Genomic DNA, 18,224 nt, shown 5'->3' with positions numbered 1-18,224 from the left:
CGGGGAGAACATATCACCATCCTGCTTCCACTGCTCTCTCGAGGGGAAAGTGGTGACATACTTCCTTCCTAACCTAAGCCGGTCCTCTGCTTCCGTAACCCTCATGGCGGATATTGGGATGTCCCTCTCCGCCCTGAGGGCCACGGAAGCATGACCCTCAGTGCGTCCTTTAGCTCTCCAACCACCGGCGTCCCTTATCCTAAGGTATGCCGCCATCGCCTCCCTCATAATCCATGTAGGAAGGGTCGGCAGCCCCAGAAGGACCTCTAACGCGGCAGTTGGGGTCGTCCTCATTGCCCCTGTAATACCTAAGCAGGCAAGTCTCTGGATTCTCACCAACTTCCTGGCTACCGTCACCCGGTCCACACACGGCCACCAGACCAAGGCCCCATACTGTAGCCTCGGCCTGACCACCGCCGTGTACACCCAGTGAAGCACCCTTGGATTGAGTCCCCAGTTTTTGCCAACTACCTTCCTTAACTGCCAGAGGGTTGCCACTGATTTCCGGGTAATCCTCTCAACCTGTGGCCCCCACGACAGTTTGCTGTCCAAGATTACCCCCAAGTATTTGACTTCCCTGACCAAAGTCAGGGGCCTCCCATACATGGTTGGAGCCCTGAAATCACCTATCTTCCTTCTCCTTGTAAATAGGATCATCTCAGTCTTCTTTGAGTTGACTGAGAGCCCCATCTCCTCGCACCACCTCTCTATGATCCTACAGGCTCCCTGCATTCTGTCGCATACCACATCCAAAAACCGGCCCGCGACTAGAACCACGCCATCATCGGCGTAAGCCTGGGCATCACTATATCCCTCCGAGGTTAGGCGTTCCAGGAGACCGTCCATTACTAGGCACCATAGAAGCGGGGAGAGGCATCTGCCTTGAGGGCATTCCCCTCCCACTCCCAGGTCCCTACGACAGTCCCCCATGACTGCACTAACCTTCCTTTCCTTATTATGAACCTTAAGTAAATGAGTATTATCCATCTTATATGCGTAAGTAACAACATCCTTTTTGCGAGTAAAGGAAATATTGCAGCATTTTTTAATATTGAAATGAAGCTTATTTTCTTTACTCCAACGCAATACAGAATCAATGTCCAGCTGGAGCAGAGCACATCTTTAATTTGTCTATAAAACTTGAAATCGTCGGCGATCAACAAGCATTCAGAACGATGAAGACATTGGGATAAATCATTAATAAAATACAAGAACAAGAGTGGGCCCAAGTTAGAACCCTGCGGAACCCCTGAATTTGCTACATAAACTTTTGAAAACATTCCGTGATATTTGACGTTAAATGTGCGGTTTTGCAAATAAGAAACTATTAATTTAATTATGCTGTCATTCACCCCGTACATATCCAATTTTTTTAAAAGCACATCATGATCTACCCTGTCAAATGCCCTTTGAAAATCTGTAAAAATCGCATCCACCTGACATCCATTCTCAAATGCACTGAGTATATCATCGGTAAATATAGTCAAATTAGTTGATATTGATCTCTTAATCATAAATCCATGTTGACAGTCTTTGACTAGTGTGCTAAAATGACTCCATAAGTTACGGTACAATATTTGTTTAAAAACTTTTGCAGACGCCGATAATACTGCAATAGGTCTATAATTATTTACATTAGATTTCTCTCCCGATTTATAAATTGGACTGACTAATGAAATTTTCCAACAGTCAGGAAATTTATTAGCCTTCAAAATTAAGTTGTAAATATGCAGAAGGGGTTCCCTGAAATAATCAGAACAACCCTTTAAAACATACGATGGTACCCCGTCCGCACCTACAGCCTGTTTAAGTTTGAGTTTTTTAATTGAGGTGTCATAGTCAAAATTGGTTATATTTTTCAACTGTGCCATCTGATAATTTCCAGGTGTTGTATCTTTTAAATTATAGACGGCCGGTGAAACAGAGTAAACTGAACTGTACGCCATTTTCATTCCGAAGAGTTGTGTATGGTCACATATTGTAGTAAACACATTGCGGGTAGATAAAATGGAGCACAATTCTATGGATGAGTGAGTGAAGATTGTGAAAATTCAATATAAAGGAGAACGGACCAATCATTCCACCACAGTAAAATCCCCACCACGCTGTTGTTCTTTGGGTATACATTAAATCGTCGTAGCATAAAGCATAAAAAAAAACAAAAAACACACCGCAGAAATGAGGCAACCCCAAATCTAAAGCCAAAGGCTGGCTACAGTTGAAAAATTGCGGACAAACACCATTATACATCGACATTGCAAGTGCTGACGCCGGGGATCGAACCCGGACCAGAATAGGAAGTCGGTCCGAGAAATTCTTGTCACCGCATGCTCGACCGACTACGCTACCCTGGCGAAATGTTACTCTGTTTTCAATTTCTGGGTTAGTTGAATGTTGCATGGATGCAGATACAGATCTTTTATTAAAATCCGCTGCATTGCGCTTGTTTGTTTAATTGTAGTGAAATATGCGGAGATTTCTCGTGGAATGCTTCTTTTTATTAATAACGAGCGTTTAAATAAAAAGGTGGTCAAGTTGGTTCTGAAAATTTGGACGTAGGGCGTAGCGTATAGCAAATGAACTTAAACGTCATCTGTCAAAGCGCTATATCGCCGCTATCAATTTGAATATTTTCGTTTTAAAAAGCGTTTAAAATGGTGTTTTCTCAAGAACAAAAAGTGTTTATCATAGAGTCCTACTTTAGAAATGGACGCAAGATTGATGGAATATGGAAGTATTCTATTGAGGAATGTTTCATAGAATTTCAAAATCAATTTCCCGGCGTTGTTGAGTACAAAATTTTTCAAAGTGCAGTTCAGCGTTGTGTTAATGTTTTTCGTGAAACGGGCAGTGTAACAAGAAAAGAAGGAAGCGGCCGACCTAAAAAGCGGACTGAAGAATTAAAAGAAAATGTCCAACAAATAATGGAAAATGCGCCAAGAACTTCTGTACGTGTTTTATCACAAATGGTGGGAGTATCAGTCGGTACCTGCCACACAGTGTTAAAAAAAGATTTGCGTTTGTTCTCCTATCGTTTAACTTGTCAGCAAGAACTTCATGAAGTTGATTTTCCGCGACGGGCTGTATTTTGTGAATGGTTTTTAAACAACTACGGTGAACTTCATAATATCACCTTTTTTTCTGATGAAGCCTGGTTTCATTTAAGTGGTTACGTAAACTCACAGAATATGAGAATGTGGTCTTCTGAAAAACCAGATAACTTTTTTGTCGAGGGCCCTCTACACGCTCAAAAAATTGGAGTTTGGTGTGCTCTCAATCGAAGGAGGATTTATGGACCTATTTTTTTTAATGGTACTCTTACTGCGCAAAGGTATAGAGAAGAAATTATCGCTCCTTTTGTTAACCAGCTGGAAGAAAACGAAATTACAAACTTTTACTTTCAACAAGATGGCGCAAGGGCACATACGGCAGGCGAGACGATGAATATGTTGAGGGAAGTTTTCCAAAATCGACTAATAAGTCTCAATGCTGAACATGAATTTCCACCGAGGTCATGTGATATTACGCCGTGTGATTTCTTTTTGTGGCCTTACCTTAAAAACACTATTTTTGAACTGCCTATTCCTGATTTAAACCATCTGCAGGCTCGACTTATAGACAAGATTCGTGAAATTAACAATACCCCGAGCATCTTAGAAAATGTCTTTAATTCTTTGAGGAACAGGTGTGAAAAGTGCTTGGAACAAGGAGGGGGACACTTTCAGCAGCTGCTTTAATTTATTGTTATAACAAGGAGGGGGACACTTTCCGCAGCTCCTTTAATTGTTTGTTATTGTTATCACGATTATTCTTTAAAATAAAGTTATATAGTCATTAACGTTATTGAAACTGACAGCTGCTATACAGCTCGTTGAGAAATGAGGTTAAGTTGGTCGCTATAAGCTACTCCCTACGTCCAATGTGTCACAGCCAACTTCGACCACGTTTTTATTTGAACGCTCGTTATAAACCACTTGATTGGCACATTTTCCATTAGCTATCTAACGAAGAGTTTTTGAAAAAAGATTGATGCACAGTTGCTTTTACATTCTGGAATGTTTTTTTCGTTCACTCTCGCTTTCAAATAAAATCATTGTTTATTAAAAAAATTATAAAAATTCTATTATTTTTTTTTTAGCCACAGAACATAACCATAACCATAACACAAAGCATAAATCTTAGATGAAAATGTTTAGTTTATATTCATAAAATGAAATCTGCTTTGAAATTTAAATAGCGTATTCAAATAATAAAAAAATCAAGACTGTTAAGTATTTTGTCGCTTTGACAATCATATTTTCCCTTTTTCGCCATTAGTACAAATTGTGAACAATTTTATCTATAAATTCGCCATAATATGAGAAATTTCCGACGAATTGGCAACACTGTTTTTAGAACATTTTTGCTATTTTATGATTACTAAAGGAAAACCGTGAAACCTAATATTTTCATTTGTTACTTTATTTAAATTTTTATTATTTTATTTTATTTTTTTGTTTAAAGGCATTTTCCCTCACCTCACTGTTGACCAAATGTATTATTCAACAATTCACAGTTTGATAAACTGCTTAGAAAAAGAACTAGACATTTCACAAGGCGATATATTCTACAACCCAACTGTTACATTTACGTAAATGAGAACCGCGAGTGTTCGCACGACGAAAATTTGCTTTCAAAAAATTGCTGTTCGCCCCTTTGCGAACGCGTTGTTAGTTGAATTACTGTGTTTGCCAAGGTTAAAAGTGGTACGGGAGGGTGAATTATTTATCTCCGTCTCTTCCATATAAAAAACATCAATTTTAGGGTTGAAGGTGAAGCCTAAAAATACAAGGTGACAGATTATAAATATCACCCCTAAAAAATTGTATTATTTTTATACTTATGTATTTAAATAAAAATGAATGAAATAAAAACTGAACAGCACAACTTTTTAAAATAGGATGATGAATTATACAGATTATTTAGAAAGAAACGTGACAGACTATAAAGTCTTGCGTTTTTTTTAAATGCAAGTACGAGTATAAATTTTAAAATCATTAGGAACATATCGTGCCCAAATGAAAGAATGATATAAAACATATTGACATAATCATACAGGGTTAGTTAAAATAATGTAAAATAAGTCCCCAAAAAATCTCAGCAGGAAAGCATTTTTGGGATAAATGGTGAAGACAAATGTCTCAGCATCCGATGGTAACCTTGACCTTCAGGTCTAGGTCAAGATTCAGGGTCATATGAAGATCAAGTCGTTTTTTTTAATAGCGACCCTCCTTTTCCACTCAGAAAATGAAAATAGGAAATTCTGCATCGGAATATGACATTGACCGTGACCTCAAGGTCAGTGGTCAAGGTCAGTTGAAGGTCAAATGTTGATTTTTATATTATTAAATTGTATATTTTACTAAAAATATGTGAGGATGCTTTTTTGTAGTAAAATGAAAGATACATTTAAAAAACAGTTTATTTCCAATATTAGTCAGCGCCACATTTTTTCCATCATAGTAGTGATTGGAACTTTGGAACAAAGGTTTATTTGAGTATTATTTTTTTTATTTTTTGGCTAGAAACGATTTAAGTAATAATTTTTTTATTTTTTGGCTAGAAGACGTTTCGATTAAATAATTTATACCTAGTTGACCCTGTATATAAAATAAATATCGAAATCGTACTACCCACTGAAATTTGACAGGTGTTCCAACCAACATCCTTATTATCTTAAAAAGCTCCGTACAACTTGTATATTTAATTCCTTTGTTTATAAATTTAAAATATCAACTTCAACTAGTGCTGGTGCTTTTTACAAACCGTTATATAAAATCTCAGAGCTTCCACACTCACTGCCAAATGCTGGGTGATCGTATTGATCAAATTAACGACATATCTTTTCTTGTTTAACTTTCGGTCAGGATCTTGGCACGGGTTCAGCGAAGTTCCGAGTGCATCCAAGAAACTGCGGGAAACTTTTTGCGGCATTAGACGATGTAGGAAGTCTGCAGACTTCACGGTCACCTCGTACGTTACGTCGATAAGAAGTTCTCCTAATGGAGGTCCTTTTAGGAAGGATTCAAATCCTATATTTCAGGGATTTTATCAGCGTTGCCCTTACCTGCAGAAAGCTTTGTTTTATCTTATGCGTCGTGACGATAACGGGGGTAGGAACGAATACTTTACCATTCACTGGTTTCCGACATACAGGATGTTAGAATAAAGAAGTAACACGTTCCTTTATACAGCGTGATGATAAAGTTTGGAACAAAATTCATAACTTTTATACTGAATATTAAAAAAAAAATGCCGAGACAAGTCGATTTGTTCTCGGGAGGGGCATATTTTAAGATGATTCGGTTGTATATAGGATGACCCAGAAAAGCTGGACGACAAATAATTTTTTTTTCTTATGGATTACCCTGTATATTTTTTCATATTCACATAAAGCTTTCTCTTACGAATACATTGATGTAAGGTTTGATGAATCTATCTCAAATAACAAGCGAGATATTGCTAGAAAATGACATTTCTTTGAAAAAATTATTTGTCATTTTTCATAAAAGAATTTGTAAGGTACTTGGAAACGAATAAATTTTGTTCCAAACTTTACCATCACGTTGACGCAACGGTTTGTCATTGTTCATTGAAAACGAACTATTAATATTGATGGCGCTAAGATTTAGGGATTTTTAGGTTACAGTACCTACGAGGCGTACAAAGTTGGTTGCCTAAGCTCAGCGGTCACATGGATTGTAATCATTTATAAAAGCTCTGTACTTTGTAGGTCGTGTTTCTGTAGACTGGTGATTCTGTTATATTTTATTCCTTGGCCGAGGCTTACTTTTAGTCATTTTTTTCTGAAATGCCGTCAACTCAAACAGTAACTGCGGAATCAGATATTGTGTTAAATATTTTAGAAAATCTATTTAAAAAATCTTTGAAAAAATGGAGGAACAGTTCTATTCATCAGCAGAAATGTGAACAATGTACAAAAATGTTCAATTCGTCTATTCTGTAAGAGCCTTTATACGACGGCTTTTCATATCCGAGTCAGACATCTTTGAGATCATTTATACTCTCTCCTGAATAAAGTAACTTTGGGAAAACTTAAAAAGCAGGAAAATTCCTCAGGTCCTCGGCTGTTTTTCCGAGTCCCAACTTTCGGATGATTTATCGTGGCCCTGAGTCACCTCTTACGGCTTTGTTTTATTTCCTCCGTGAAATAAAGAACATTGCAAATGATGTGGAAGGGAATTGATTGCAGATAAATTTTCCGATGATTCTGTTTTTTTTTTAGCCAGAAGGTAGAGAGAATGTTAGTTTAGCCGATATATTTTCTTTTCATTTTATTATCTACATTGGAGGAACGCATGAGAAATTTAAATTGGTTGTTTTATGGTAGATGACTTTTTTTAGTGTCCTGGATTATTGACTAAAAATATCAATCCATCTTAACATTCTTATGTTTGTTGAGGAGCGGGAGGAGGAAGGGGGCAAAAAAAAATGTTAAACATGAAAGTTGTTCAAACTGAAACTAGAAATTTTTATGCGTTTTGTAGGATAGTTAACATCTTTAAATTCGTGAAAAATACTGATAATGATTCATTCGAGTTGTGGGCTCATTCGATTCGAGATAACGTCTAGAAAAATGTACATCAAAATTGTATTCGCACATAAACAATTGCAAATGTTATAAACAAATATGTTGAAAATAGAGGTTTTAGCGTCGAAAATGCACATACGGCGCCGCGAAACCGACCTTCAACATATCAAATTTTTTTTATGATATTTAAAATGTTAATATAGAAATTCAAAAAAATATTGTATTGTTTACACTTGAATAATAAAAATTTCGCCGAGAAAAAATGTTTTCATCGATTTTTCAACAAATAGGACCATTGTTAATTAACTAATCATTTTAGGGTTCACATTCAAAATAGGATAATTGTTTAAAAAAATGTTGCTAAAATTATTTCACTTCGTGGAGACCTTTTGACAACTATACTTAATGAGATCACGTTATTGCGATATCTTAAACAGTCATAACTCATTATTTGTTAATTTTCTTAGTTAACAAAAAATTTAAAATGAATAAAAAGTGGTCAAAATAATTTTTACCTATAAGGTAAAATAACTGTTTTTATGTTAGAAATTGACATTGAGAAACATTAGCTAAAGATTGTTCAGTTATTTGTTTAAATAATTTTATAAATAAATGCAATAATTATAGTTTTCAAAAATTTTTTTTTGTATTTCATCGATTTAAAAAAATCTTAAAAAAATTTTTTTAATTGTTTATAATCGTTTTTCAAATTTTATGGTTGTGTATATAATATATTATTAAGAATTCTTCTCTTTCTCTAAATTTATGATTTGCAATTCTCCAGATATTACTGTAAAGAAAAATTGTTGAAAATTTAGTGATTTATTTACTTAATAATTTGTTATAAACAATCTTATTAATTATTGTTATTTTTTTCACATAGAGAAAAAAAATAACAAAACCAACCAATATAGGTATAGGGTGTCCCGGTACTTGATACAAAAAAAACGAATACAGATAGATTAGGTCAAAATAATATCAATTCTTCATATAAATTTTTTCCAGACGGGCCTTCGTTAACAAGTTACGGTCCCTCAAAGTTGAAAATTAAAATCTTATTTTTATTTAGTCTCTAAACTATTAACTTCACCATGATGCAAATTTTGTGATCGATAAGAGATGCGTACAGCTTGTTTTTGATCTAAGTGAAACTTCATTATGCCCAGAACGACAGGGATGGACTATGCCCAATGGTTAACAACCCAAAATTTTTGCATAGATGACGATCGCAATTTGCCTGTATCAAAAATAACTTCCTCCATTGTAATAATATTAGACCTACTTCAGAAATGCTTTTTCGTGTACAAACAAATAACATTCGTAGACTTAGGAAGTGTGTGGAGGTGAAAAGTGCCCATATTGAAAATGTATTTTGATAGTCTTTAAAGTAATTTTTTTAACTTACTGTAACTTATTCTTGTTTCGTTTTTCTATTTTATGTTAAGTGTAAAGTGTATTTAGTGAAAATTACATTAGTACACAGTAAGATTTTAAAAATATGTACGGTTCTAACATAGTAATTAAGTGCAAATAAAAATTAAAAACAAAAAATGGTGGAGGCGCCGCTTGATGTGCACTGAGCCATAAAATCACAAATATTTCCTAAACTGTTAATTTTACCGAGTTGAACCAAGAGGGTATTATCGTTGGCAAATTATTCAGGAAACTTATTTTTGATACAGGCGGCAGATTGCGATCAAAAAAATATTGTATTATTTAGACACTTGAATAATAAAAATTTCGCCGAGAAAAAATGTTTTCATCGATTTTTCAACAAATAGGACCATTGTTAATTAACTAATCATTTTAGGGTTCACATTCAAAATAGGATAATTGTTTAAAAAAATGTTGCTAAAATTATTTCACTTCGTGGAGACCTTTTGACAACTATACTTAATGAGATCACGTTATTGCGATATCTTAAACAGTCATAACTCATTATTTGTTAATTTTCTTAGTTAACAAAAAATTTAAAATGAATAAAAAGTGGTCAAAATAATTTTTACCTATAAGGTAAAATAACTGTTTTTATGTTAGAAATTGACATTGAGAAACATTAGCTAAAGATTGTTCAGTTATTTGTTTAAATAATTTTATAAATAAATGCAATAATTATAGTTTTCAAAAATTTTTTTTTGTATTTCATCGATTTAAAAAAATCTTAAAAAAATTTTTTTAATTGTTTATAATCGTTTTTCAAATTTTATGGTTGTGTATATAATATATTATTAAGAATTCTTCTCTTTCTCTAAATTTATGATTTGCAATTCTCCAGATATTACTGTAAAGAAAAATTGTTGAAAATTTAGTGATTTATTTACTTAATAATTTGTTATAAACAATCTTATTAATTATTGTTATTTTTTTCACATAGAGAAAAAAAATAACAAAACCAACCAATATAGGTATAGGGTGTCCCGGTACTTGATACAAAAAAAACGAATACAGATAGATTAGGTCAAAATAATATCAATTCTTCATATAAATTTTTTCCAGACGGGCCTTCGTTAACAAGTTACGGTCCCTCAAAGTTGAAAATTAAAATCTTATTTTTATTTAGTCTCTAAACTATTAACTTCACCATGATGCAAATTTTGTGATCGATAAGAGATGCGTACAGCTTGTTTTTGATCTAAGTGAAACTTCATTATGCCCAGAACGACAGGGATGGACTATGCCCAATGGTTAACAACCTAGAATTTTTGCATAGATGACGATCGCAATTTGCCTGTATCAAAAATAATTTCCTCCATTGTAATAATATTAGACCTACTTCAGAAGTGCTTTTTCGTGTAGAAACAAATAACATTCGTAGACTTAGGAAGTGTGTGGAGGTGAAAAGTGCCCATATTGAAAATGTATTTTGATAGTCTTTAAAGTATTTTTTTTAACTTACTGTAACTTATTCTTGTTTCGTTTTTCTATTTTATGTTAAGTGTAAAGTGTATTTAGTGAAAATTACATTAGTACACAGTAAGATTTTAAAAATATGTACGGTTCTAACATAGTAATTAAGTGCAAATAAAAATTAAAAACAAAAAATGGTGGAGGCGCCGCTTGATGTGCACTGAGCCATAAAATCACAAATATTTCCTAAACTGTTAATTTTACCGAGTTGAACCAAGAGGGTATTATCGTTGGCAAATTATTCAGGAAACTTATTTTTGATACAGGCGGCAGATTGCGATCGTCATCTATGCAAAAATTCTAGGTTGTTAACCATTGGGCATAGTCCGTCCCTGGCATTCTGGGCATAATAAAGTTTCACTTACTACATAAAAAACAAGCTATACGCATGTGTTATGGATCATCAAATTTGCATCATGCTGAAGTTAATAGTTTAGAGACTAAATAAAAATAAGATTTTAATTTTCAACTTTGAGGGCCCGTAACTTGTTAACGAAGGCCTGTATGGAAAAAATTTATATGAAGAACTTTTATTATTTTGACCTCATCTATCTGTACTCGAATTTTTTGTATCAAGTACTGGGACACCCTGCATAATTTTAAAAAAAATTTTTTGCATTTTTTTTGTAGAACTCTCTAGTTTGGTATTCTCCGAAAGTCAAAGCGGCCATGCGATTTGTATATTTATAAACATCTATAACTTTTAAACTATTAAAGATACTGAATTGTTTCGACAATATATGATTTTTAATTAAAAATAATGCAAATTTAATTGAATTTTTTAAATTTGTGTTCCATTTAAATAAATTAAATTTTATTTTACCATATTTCGATCACCGTGTACAAAATTGTTTTCTTCGTTTTAAAAAAAATAAGAAAGTTCCAGTGAGCTGGCATTTACTTATAACCAAATGAAAATTTTCCATTGTCCAATTTTCGAATTCTGCAGGACTAATTACATTTTATGAATGCATAGCTTTCTCAAAAGTACCCACATTTCTCAATACACCTCTTTTTATGCAAAAATGAAAGCAAATTAAGCAACCGTGTAATACAACATTGTCTTGGCGACACGCCAACCAATTTTGCAGGAGTTTTTTTAGCGGATAACTACTGTGCAATTATATTTAGACGTAATTGTTTAAACAAAAAATGAGATAATATCTCTTTCAGTGTGTTCGGGTTGGGCTTGCGAATTAACAGATCAAATATAGGTAGTGTTTGCTAAAACATTTTTTTTTCTTTAGGCAACCAGTAATGTGCGTTTATGTATATTTGTTGTAGATAAAATATAATCCTTATATCTTTTTTATCTGTAATGTATTAATATAGTTATCCTTTTATTTGCGATAATGCTGTTAAAGCCCATATAAAATGTAGTTATTTTGGAACAAAAATAAGTAATGAATATGGAAATTACCTAAAAGTAATTTGGAATGGCATTGTAGCTGAAGCCTACAAACAAGACTATTGTAGCTGATTGATGGAGTAAATACAGCTGTAAAAGAATAGTACGAGTAATGTAACACGTCATTTATTTTGTGGATACAAACAAATATTAACAGCACGTATGTTTATATATAATTAGGGGACAGTTATAAATTTAATTACTCTAATGAACTGATTCAGTTATATTGGTAGCGGCAGATTATAATGAATAAAATAGTTATTTTTGTATCTAGTGCGCGAAATGCTACTTTGGTGATCGAGAATTGAATTTTTTAACGAGGCGAAGCCAGTCCATAATAGTTATTTTTGTATCTAATGCGCGAAATGCTACTTTGGTGATCGAGAATTGAATTTTTTAACGAGGCGAAGCCGAGTTAAAAAATTATTCGAGACCACCAAAGTAGTTCACGCACGAGATGCAAACAATATGTTTTCTACGAACGTCAAAATCTATCTCTTAAAAATATTATAAATAAGTAAAATGCCTAATTTATTATAGAAAATAGTGTTGAGCTGGCTTAAAATGTCTTTCCTAATCAAATTTTCACTGTTACTATGGAAACAAAGTGGCTGTTGTTAACAACAATAATAATTATTTTAAAGTGACGTTCGTGCTCGCGTCTTCAATTTTTAAGTGCCAGATATTATTTAAAATAATGGAAATTGCTAGTGACGATGAACTAAGTAGTACGCCACCTAATTTGGCAGATGCGGCCAATTTGGTAACTTCAAATCTTTTATTAATTTACATGCAGTGTGCGAAATACTTCGCACCCTAGTGCGCGAAGTATTTCGCGCACGGTGTCATGGTAACGTAAGAATCCGAAAAAAAGTGTCACTTCGTATATTGTTGTCAATGCGCAAACCTTGTCATTTTTTGACGTTTGTAGAAAAACGTATTTTTATCCAAATGATAAAACAAGAATGCCTGAAATACTGGGCGGGGCATTTATCTTGAGACAAAATAATATCTCGGTTAAACTCGATTATTTCGAAAAAAGTGTCAGACAAAAATTGTAGCGCACCGAGGGGGCCAGTGAAAAGTCCATATTACGACTTACGGTCTAGACCGGAAGTGATGTTTTTAGACCGAAAGTTGATTATTTTTAATATAGACCCATTTTTTATCACGTTTTCGATTAAAAAACGAAAAAAAATGCTATTATTTTTTCGATTTAAGATATTACCTAATAGATAATAGAATTTTTAAGCAAATTTAACAACTGAAAATATACCCACGCATGTGCATTCTCATTTCACAAAAAATATGTTTTTAACCATACCTACCAAATCACTACACCGTTCGTAAAAATAACAAATCGACACAAACCCGTCAACGTTGTGGTGTCCTTCACATTTTAGAAACGAAGATCGTAGAGTTCGGGGATGCGTGTCTCTTATCAGGACCGGGATGAGTTTACTAATGTAATTATGAACATGTTCGCACAAAATATGTCGCAATACAACGCGAATAATATGAAAATAAATTCAAAGTTCATATACACATTAGTCCGCAGATTCTTTGTTTTGAAGATACAGGGTGTTAAACTTTTGTAAAAAAATTGCTATTTCGTAAATATCTTAAATATTCTTTACCCAATTCTGTTGTAATTTGGCGGTGTTATTTGTAATGTTAAGGGGCTAATTTAACCCTAACTCGATTAGATTTATTAAGTCCAGTGGCGTCCCGAGCCGTACCTTAACGAATATTTTTTAATTTTTTGTAATTTTTATATAAATTTTTTGAATTAAGCAACTAAAAATACAACTTTTTTGTTTCTTGAATGTTTTTCTTATCTTAATTAATTTTTGTAGAAAATAATAAAATCCACTTAATTGCATATCTCTGGACCACACAAGAAACATGGAGAAAAGTTTATTTTGTAAATTATCATTTTTTTATAAAATATTATTAACATGTAACATCTAAATAACATAAAGTACAAATAACACTGCAAAATTACAACAAAATTGGGTAAAGTGGGTAAAGGGTATTTCAGGTATTTACGAAATAGCAATTTTTTTACAAAATTTTGTATCTTGAAAACGAAGCGTCTGCGGACCAATGTTTATATGAACTTTTTGTCTTAAAATTACTCAAATAATCGTCTATTGAATTTATTATACATACTTAATTAACACCCTGTATACTCGAAAGACCCACTCACAAAGTTTAAGTTTCGGATAATATTTCGGTATCACGTTGTAAACGTATCACTACGTGCTTTTCCGAAGTGAAATTTCACACCTANAACTGAAAATATACCCACGCATGTGCATTCTCATTTCACAAAAAATATGTTTTTAACCATACCTACCAAATCACTACACCGTTCGTGAAAATAACAAATCGACACAAACCCGTCAACGTTGTGGTGTCCTTCACATTTTAGAAACGAAGATCGTAGAGTTCGGGGATGCGTGTCTCTTATCAGGACCGGGATGAGTTTACTAATCTAATTATGAACATGTTCGCACAAAATATGTCGCAATACAACGCGAATAATATGAAAATAAATTCAAAGTTCATATAAACATTAGTCCGCAGATTCTTTGTTCTGAAGATACAGGGTGTTAAACTTTTGTAAAAAATTGCGGTACCTTAACGAATATTTTTTACTTTTTTGTAATTTATATATAAATTTTTTGAATTAAGCAACTAAAAATACAACTTTTTTGTTTCTTGAATGTTTTTCTTATCTTAATTAATTTTTGTAGAAAATAATAAAATCCACTTAATTGCATATCTCTGGACCACACAAGAAACATGGGGAAAAGTTTATTTTGTAAATTATCATTTTTTTATAAAATATTATTAACATGTAACATCTAAATAACATAAAGTACAAATAACACTGCAAAATTATAACAAAATTGGGTAAAGGGTATTTAAGGTATTTACGAAATAGCAATTTTTTTACAAAAGTTTAACACCCTGTATATTGAAAACGAAGCGTCTGCGGACCAATGTTTATATGAACTTTTTGTCTTAAAATTACTCAAATAATCGTCTATTGAATTTATTATACATACTTAATTAACACCCTGTATACTCGAAAGACCCACTCACAAAGTTTAAGTTTCGGATAATATTTCGGTATCACGTTGTAAACGTATCACTACGTGCTTTTCCGAAGTGAAATTTCACACCCACTATTATATTCCTTATTACTAGAAATATACAGTATGACTCACTAAGTTGGAAGCATATGGAAAACCTTTTTATTATTAATTTTAAGAAAAAAACTTAATTCTTCATAAAAAGTTCTGCATGTTCTAAAATCTAAAATACAATCATCATATTAAATTTTTTATTATATATTGTATTCTATTCGAAAACAAAAGTCGATATATTTTGATCCATTTGTGGTTTGATTTGTTTGATGTTTGATTGTTTGATGAAAATTATAGTGCTGCAGGAAAATACTTTTATAAGGAAAATTTTCTTCTATCTTAAAAAATAATAGCTACGCTACGATGGAATCATTAAAAGTAATAGCGGAAATTATCAAATGCAACATATCACAAACGCGGAAACAGATTCGCATAAAAAAATATTTCGTATATCTACATAGGCTTTTGTGTTCAGTATTTTGAACCAGTTCTTTGATTTTTTTGCCACGCCTTCCTCTGTGTAATTCTCGAGAGATATTGCGCCACTTCTCAGATAAGGCTTCATGCTTACCCGCTCCGTTTGTTCGTATCGTAAACAGAACAGAAAAAATTCGAGCCCTTATGCTGATGCCCTCTATCCAACGTAGGAACGGGAAATAGCGCCATCGACCGATTCTTTAAGAGATTTTTATGGTTCTCCTTATCGTGTGCATGCATTATTTTCAACCATAAAATTTACTGGTGCATTAGGAATTTTGTGATTTCAATCTTCAAATAATATTGTCTTCGGAGGGTTTTAAACATCCATCCTATAACTTGGTATCATACAAATGTTTTTTTTTTCTCTTAGTTATCAACAATCTTGAGATACCACCTAAAAAAAATATATAAAATCTGTTTATATTGAAATCCTGGTTAGAGGGTTTTGTTTTACGTCAGTCTCGTTATTTTAAATTGGAACATTTTCTAGTTTTTTGTTACATCCTTCTTCGCGAAACATAATATTTATCTGTCTATAGGTTGGTATACTTCAACTCGACCGAAACGATTGAAACGAATAGTAGATGAGACGAAGATTTCATGCGAGGTATTTTTATGTAACAAGATATATGAATAAATTGCATCTATTGACTTTGTGTCCATATTAGGTATTAGTTTTTTATGTAATGTCATATTCTACATTTACTTTCTGTAAGAGTTTATATTCTTGGAAATGGTAGACGTATATCTACATATTTTTTAACGCATGTGCAGAGCTTTCTTTTTATTCTGATGGGTCGCCACTACATTTGCAGAACATTTGCTTTTAATTTTCATGGCCAAAATGATGATAAACCTTAATAAAACTGTATATTTAAAGTATTATTTAAAATTCCAACACTGTTTAAAAAACTTTGGGGTTGAAAAAGGCGACTACTGTATTTGCAGTACTTATAAAAATATACAGTGGTTAATGTCAATTCCTTTGATGTTGCGATCCTAAATTTCGGTTTTGTGGTTCCACTACACGCACTTGGCAACTTCGTTGGATGTGTGTAGCAGGTCTTAGCCAACAGTTGGGAATGTTTTTTTTTACCTAACAAATATTTGTCCTTTCTACGGTATTAAGCTAATCTAAATAAATGCAAAAAAATATTGTCTGAAGTTATTAACGACTTAGAAGTTATAATTGGAATTTGTTTTTCAAACTTCTTTCTTTGAAGACGAGTAACTCCACAACGAAGCCTGATAGGAAAATATTTTATATGAAGTACTACATCTATTTTGACTCGCCTGTATACACCCTCATTTTTGACTTGACCTTTCCGGACACCCTGTATATGTATTGCTTTAAATTGGAAAGGTGTGCAATTTCTCGTGTTCCAACTGATTATCAATGAAGATAAATTTCACATCTATGAAAAGTACCGATTTGTCTACAAGGTGTATCGTTGCTACAAGCAACAGTAGGTTTAAATGTAACAGTAGTTCCATGTTTTTTATTTCAACAATGGGGCCATTTTCTATTTCTAGAATAATATATTAAAATTTTGCCTAAACTATTTAGTAAGTTTTTTGATTCCTGAAAGAAAGCAGGTACATTTCACTTTGAATTACCGCGTCGTATGACGCAAATTGTGAGAGTTTGCGCATTAGAACAATTTTTCTGATTGTGTACGTTTAGAAAATTCTAGCTAATGGTGCGTCAACAAAGTCATATATTTGCGCCTGTTGTTCGATTGCGATGAAAATTGGTGTATTGTAGATTTACACTTTACTTCACCGCTATTGTTAGCTGTTATTGGCACTGCTAACCTAGCGACATTATAATATAGTCAGGCAGTAGTCAGTGTAAATGTAAATTTCTAATTCTGAATATGTCAGTGAAAACGTCATCATTTAGCAACACTAATATTATTTTGATGAATTCCTACGAAACATGATAAAGAAACAAGTAGTTATGCTATTCATTAAATTTATTTACCTGAAGTATGTGATATGACTGATATGTATTAGAACAACAAAAATACATTAATCCTTATACGACCCACAAATCTAGATTGTACTTCACTGTACTCGTAGATTATACTTCACTTTATTTTGAGGTGCTTCAAAGGGTTTTTTTTTCAATTATTTTATTAATTACGGAAAACTTCCTCCTACTGTTCAAATGTCATTTACTGGATAATTTCTTGATCTATCGTCAATAAGGTAAAAAAATCTCTTTTCTTTTAGATAGTTTGATTTGTTTGAAACACATATTTATCGCTTCAATTTTTTTAATATATTTAATACGAGGTCTGTTTAGAAAATAACCAAACGTAGTTTTTCTGAAATTGTCTTTAAATTCTGTGACAAATTTGCTTTGATGTCATCAGTACTATGAAAACAGCGACCCAATTGAGATGCTAACCTCTGCAATTTCTCTGACTGCACTCAAATAACAGTATTACGAAAACTAAATGAGATATCAACAATGCAAGAAGAAGTGGTTACAGAGGAGGTAATGCCGCATATCTCCAATAATAGCGCGTAATTCAAAATGTACGGTTATTTTCTGAACATACCTTGTAGTTTTGTCAGGTAGGTACATCACAGTTAATTATTTTCAATATTATTGCCGTTACTTTTAGTACTTTTTTTGTGCAAATAAGATTAATTTACCTACTCAATATGCAAAGTA

General features: G+C 32.9%; 1 protein-coding gene across 1 annotated transcript in view; it reads left to right on the top strand.

Annotated features, from left to right (window-relative positions):
- LOC108904414 (atypical protein kinase C) overlaps nt 1-18,224 on the top strand; it is a 179,714-nt gene that overhangs the window by 83,846 nt on the left and 77,644 nt on the right. The gene's annotated exons all lie outside the window — the stretch shown is intronic.

The sequence above is a fragment of the Anoplophora glabripennis genome, unplaced genomic scaffold, assembly GCF_000390285.2.
Source record: "Anoplophora glabripennis isolate ALB-LARVAE unplaced genomic scaffold, Agla_2.0 scaffold77, whole genome shotgun sequence".
NCBI classification, from domain to species: domain Eukaryota; kingdom Metazoa; phylum Arthropoda; class Insecta; order Coleoptera; family Cerambycidae; genus Anoplophora; species Anoplophora glabripennis.
Note: the sequence above shows the minus strand (reverse complement) of the source record. Positions and strands in the feature narration are given on the sequence as shown.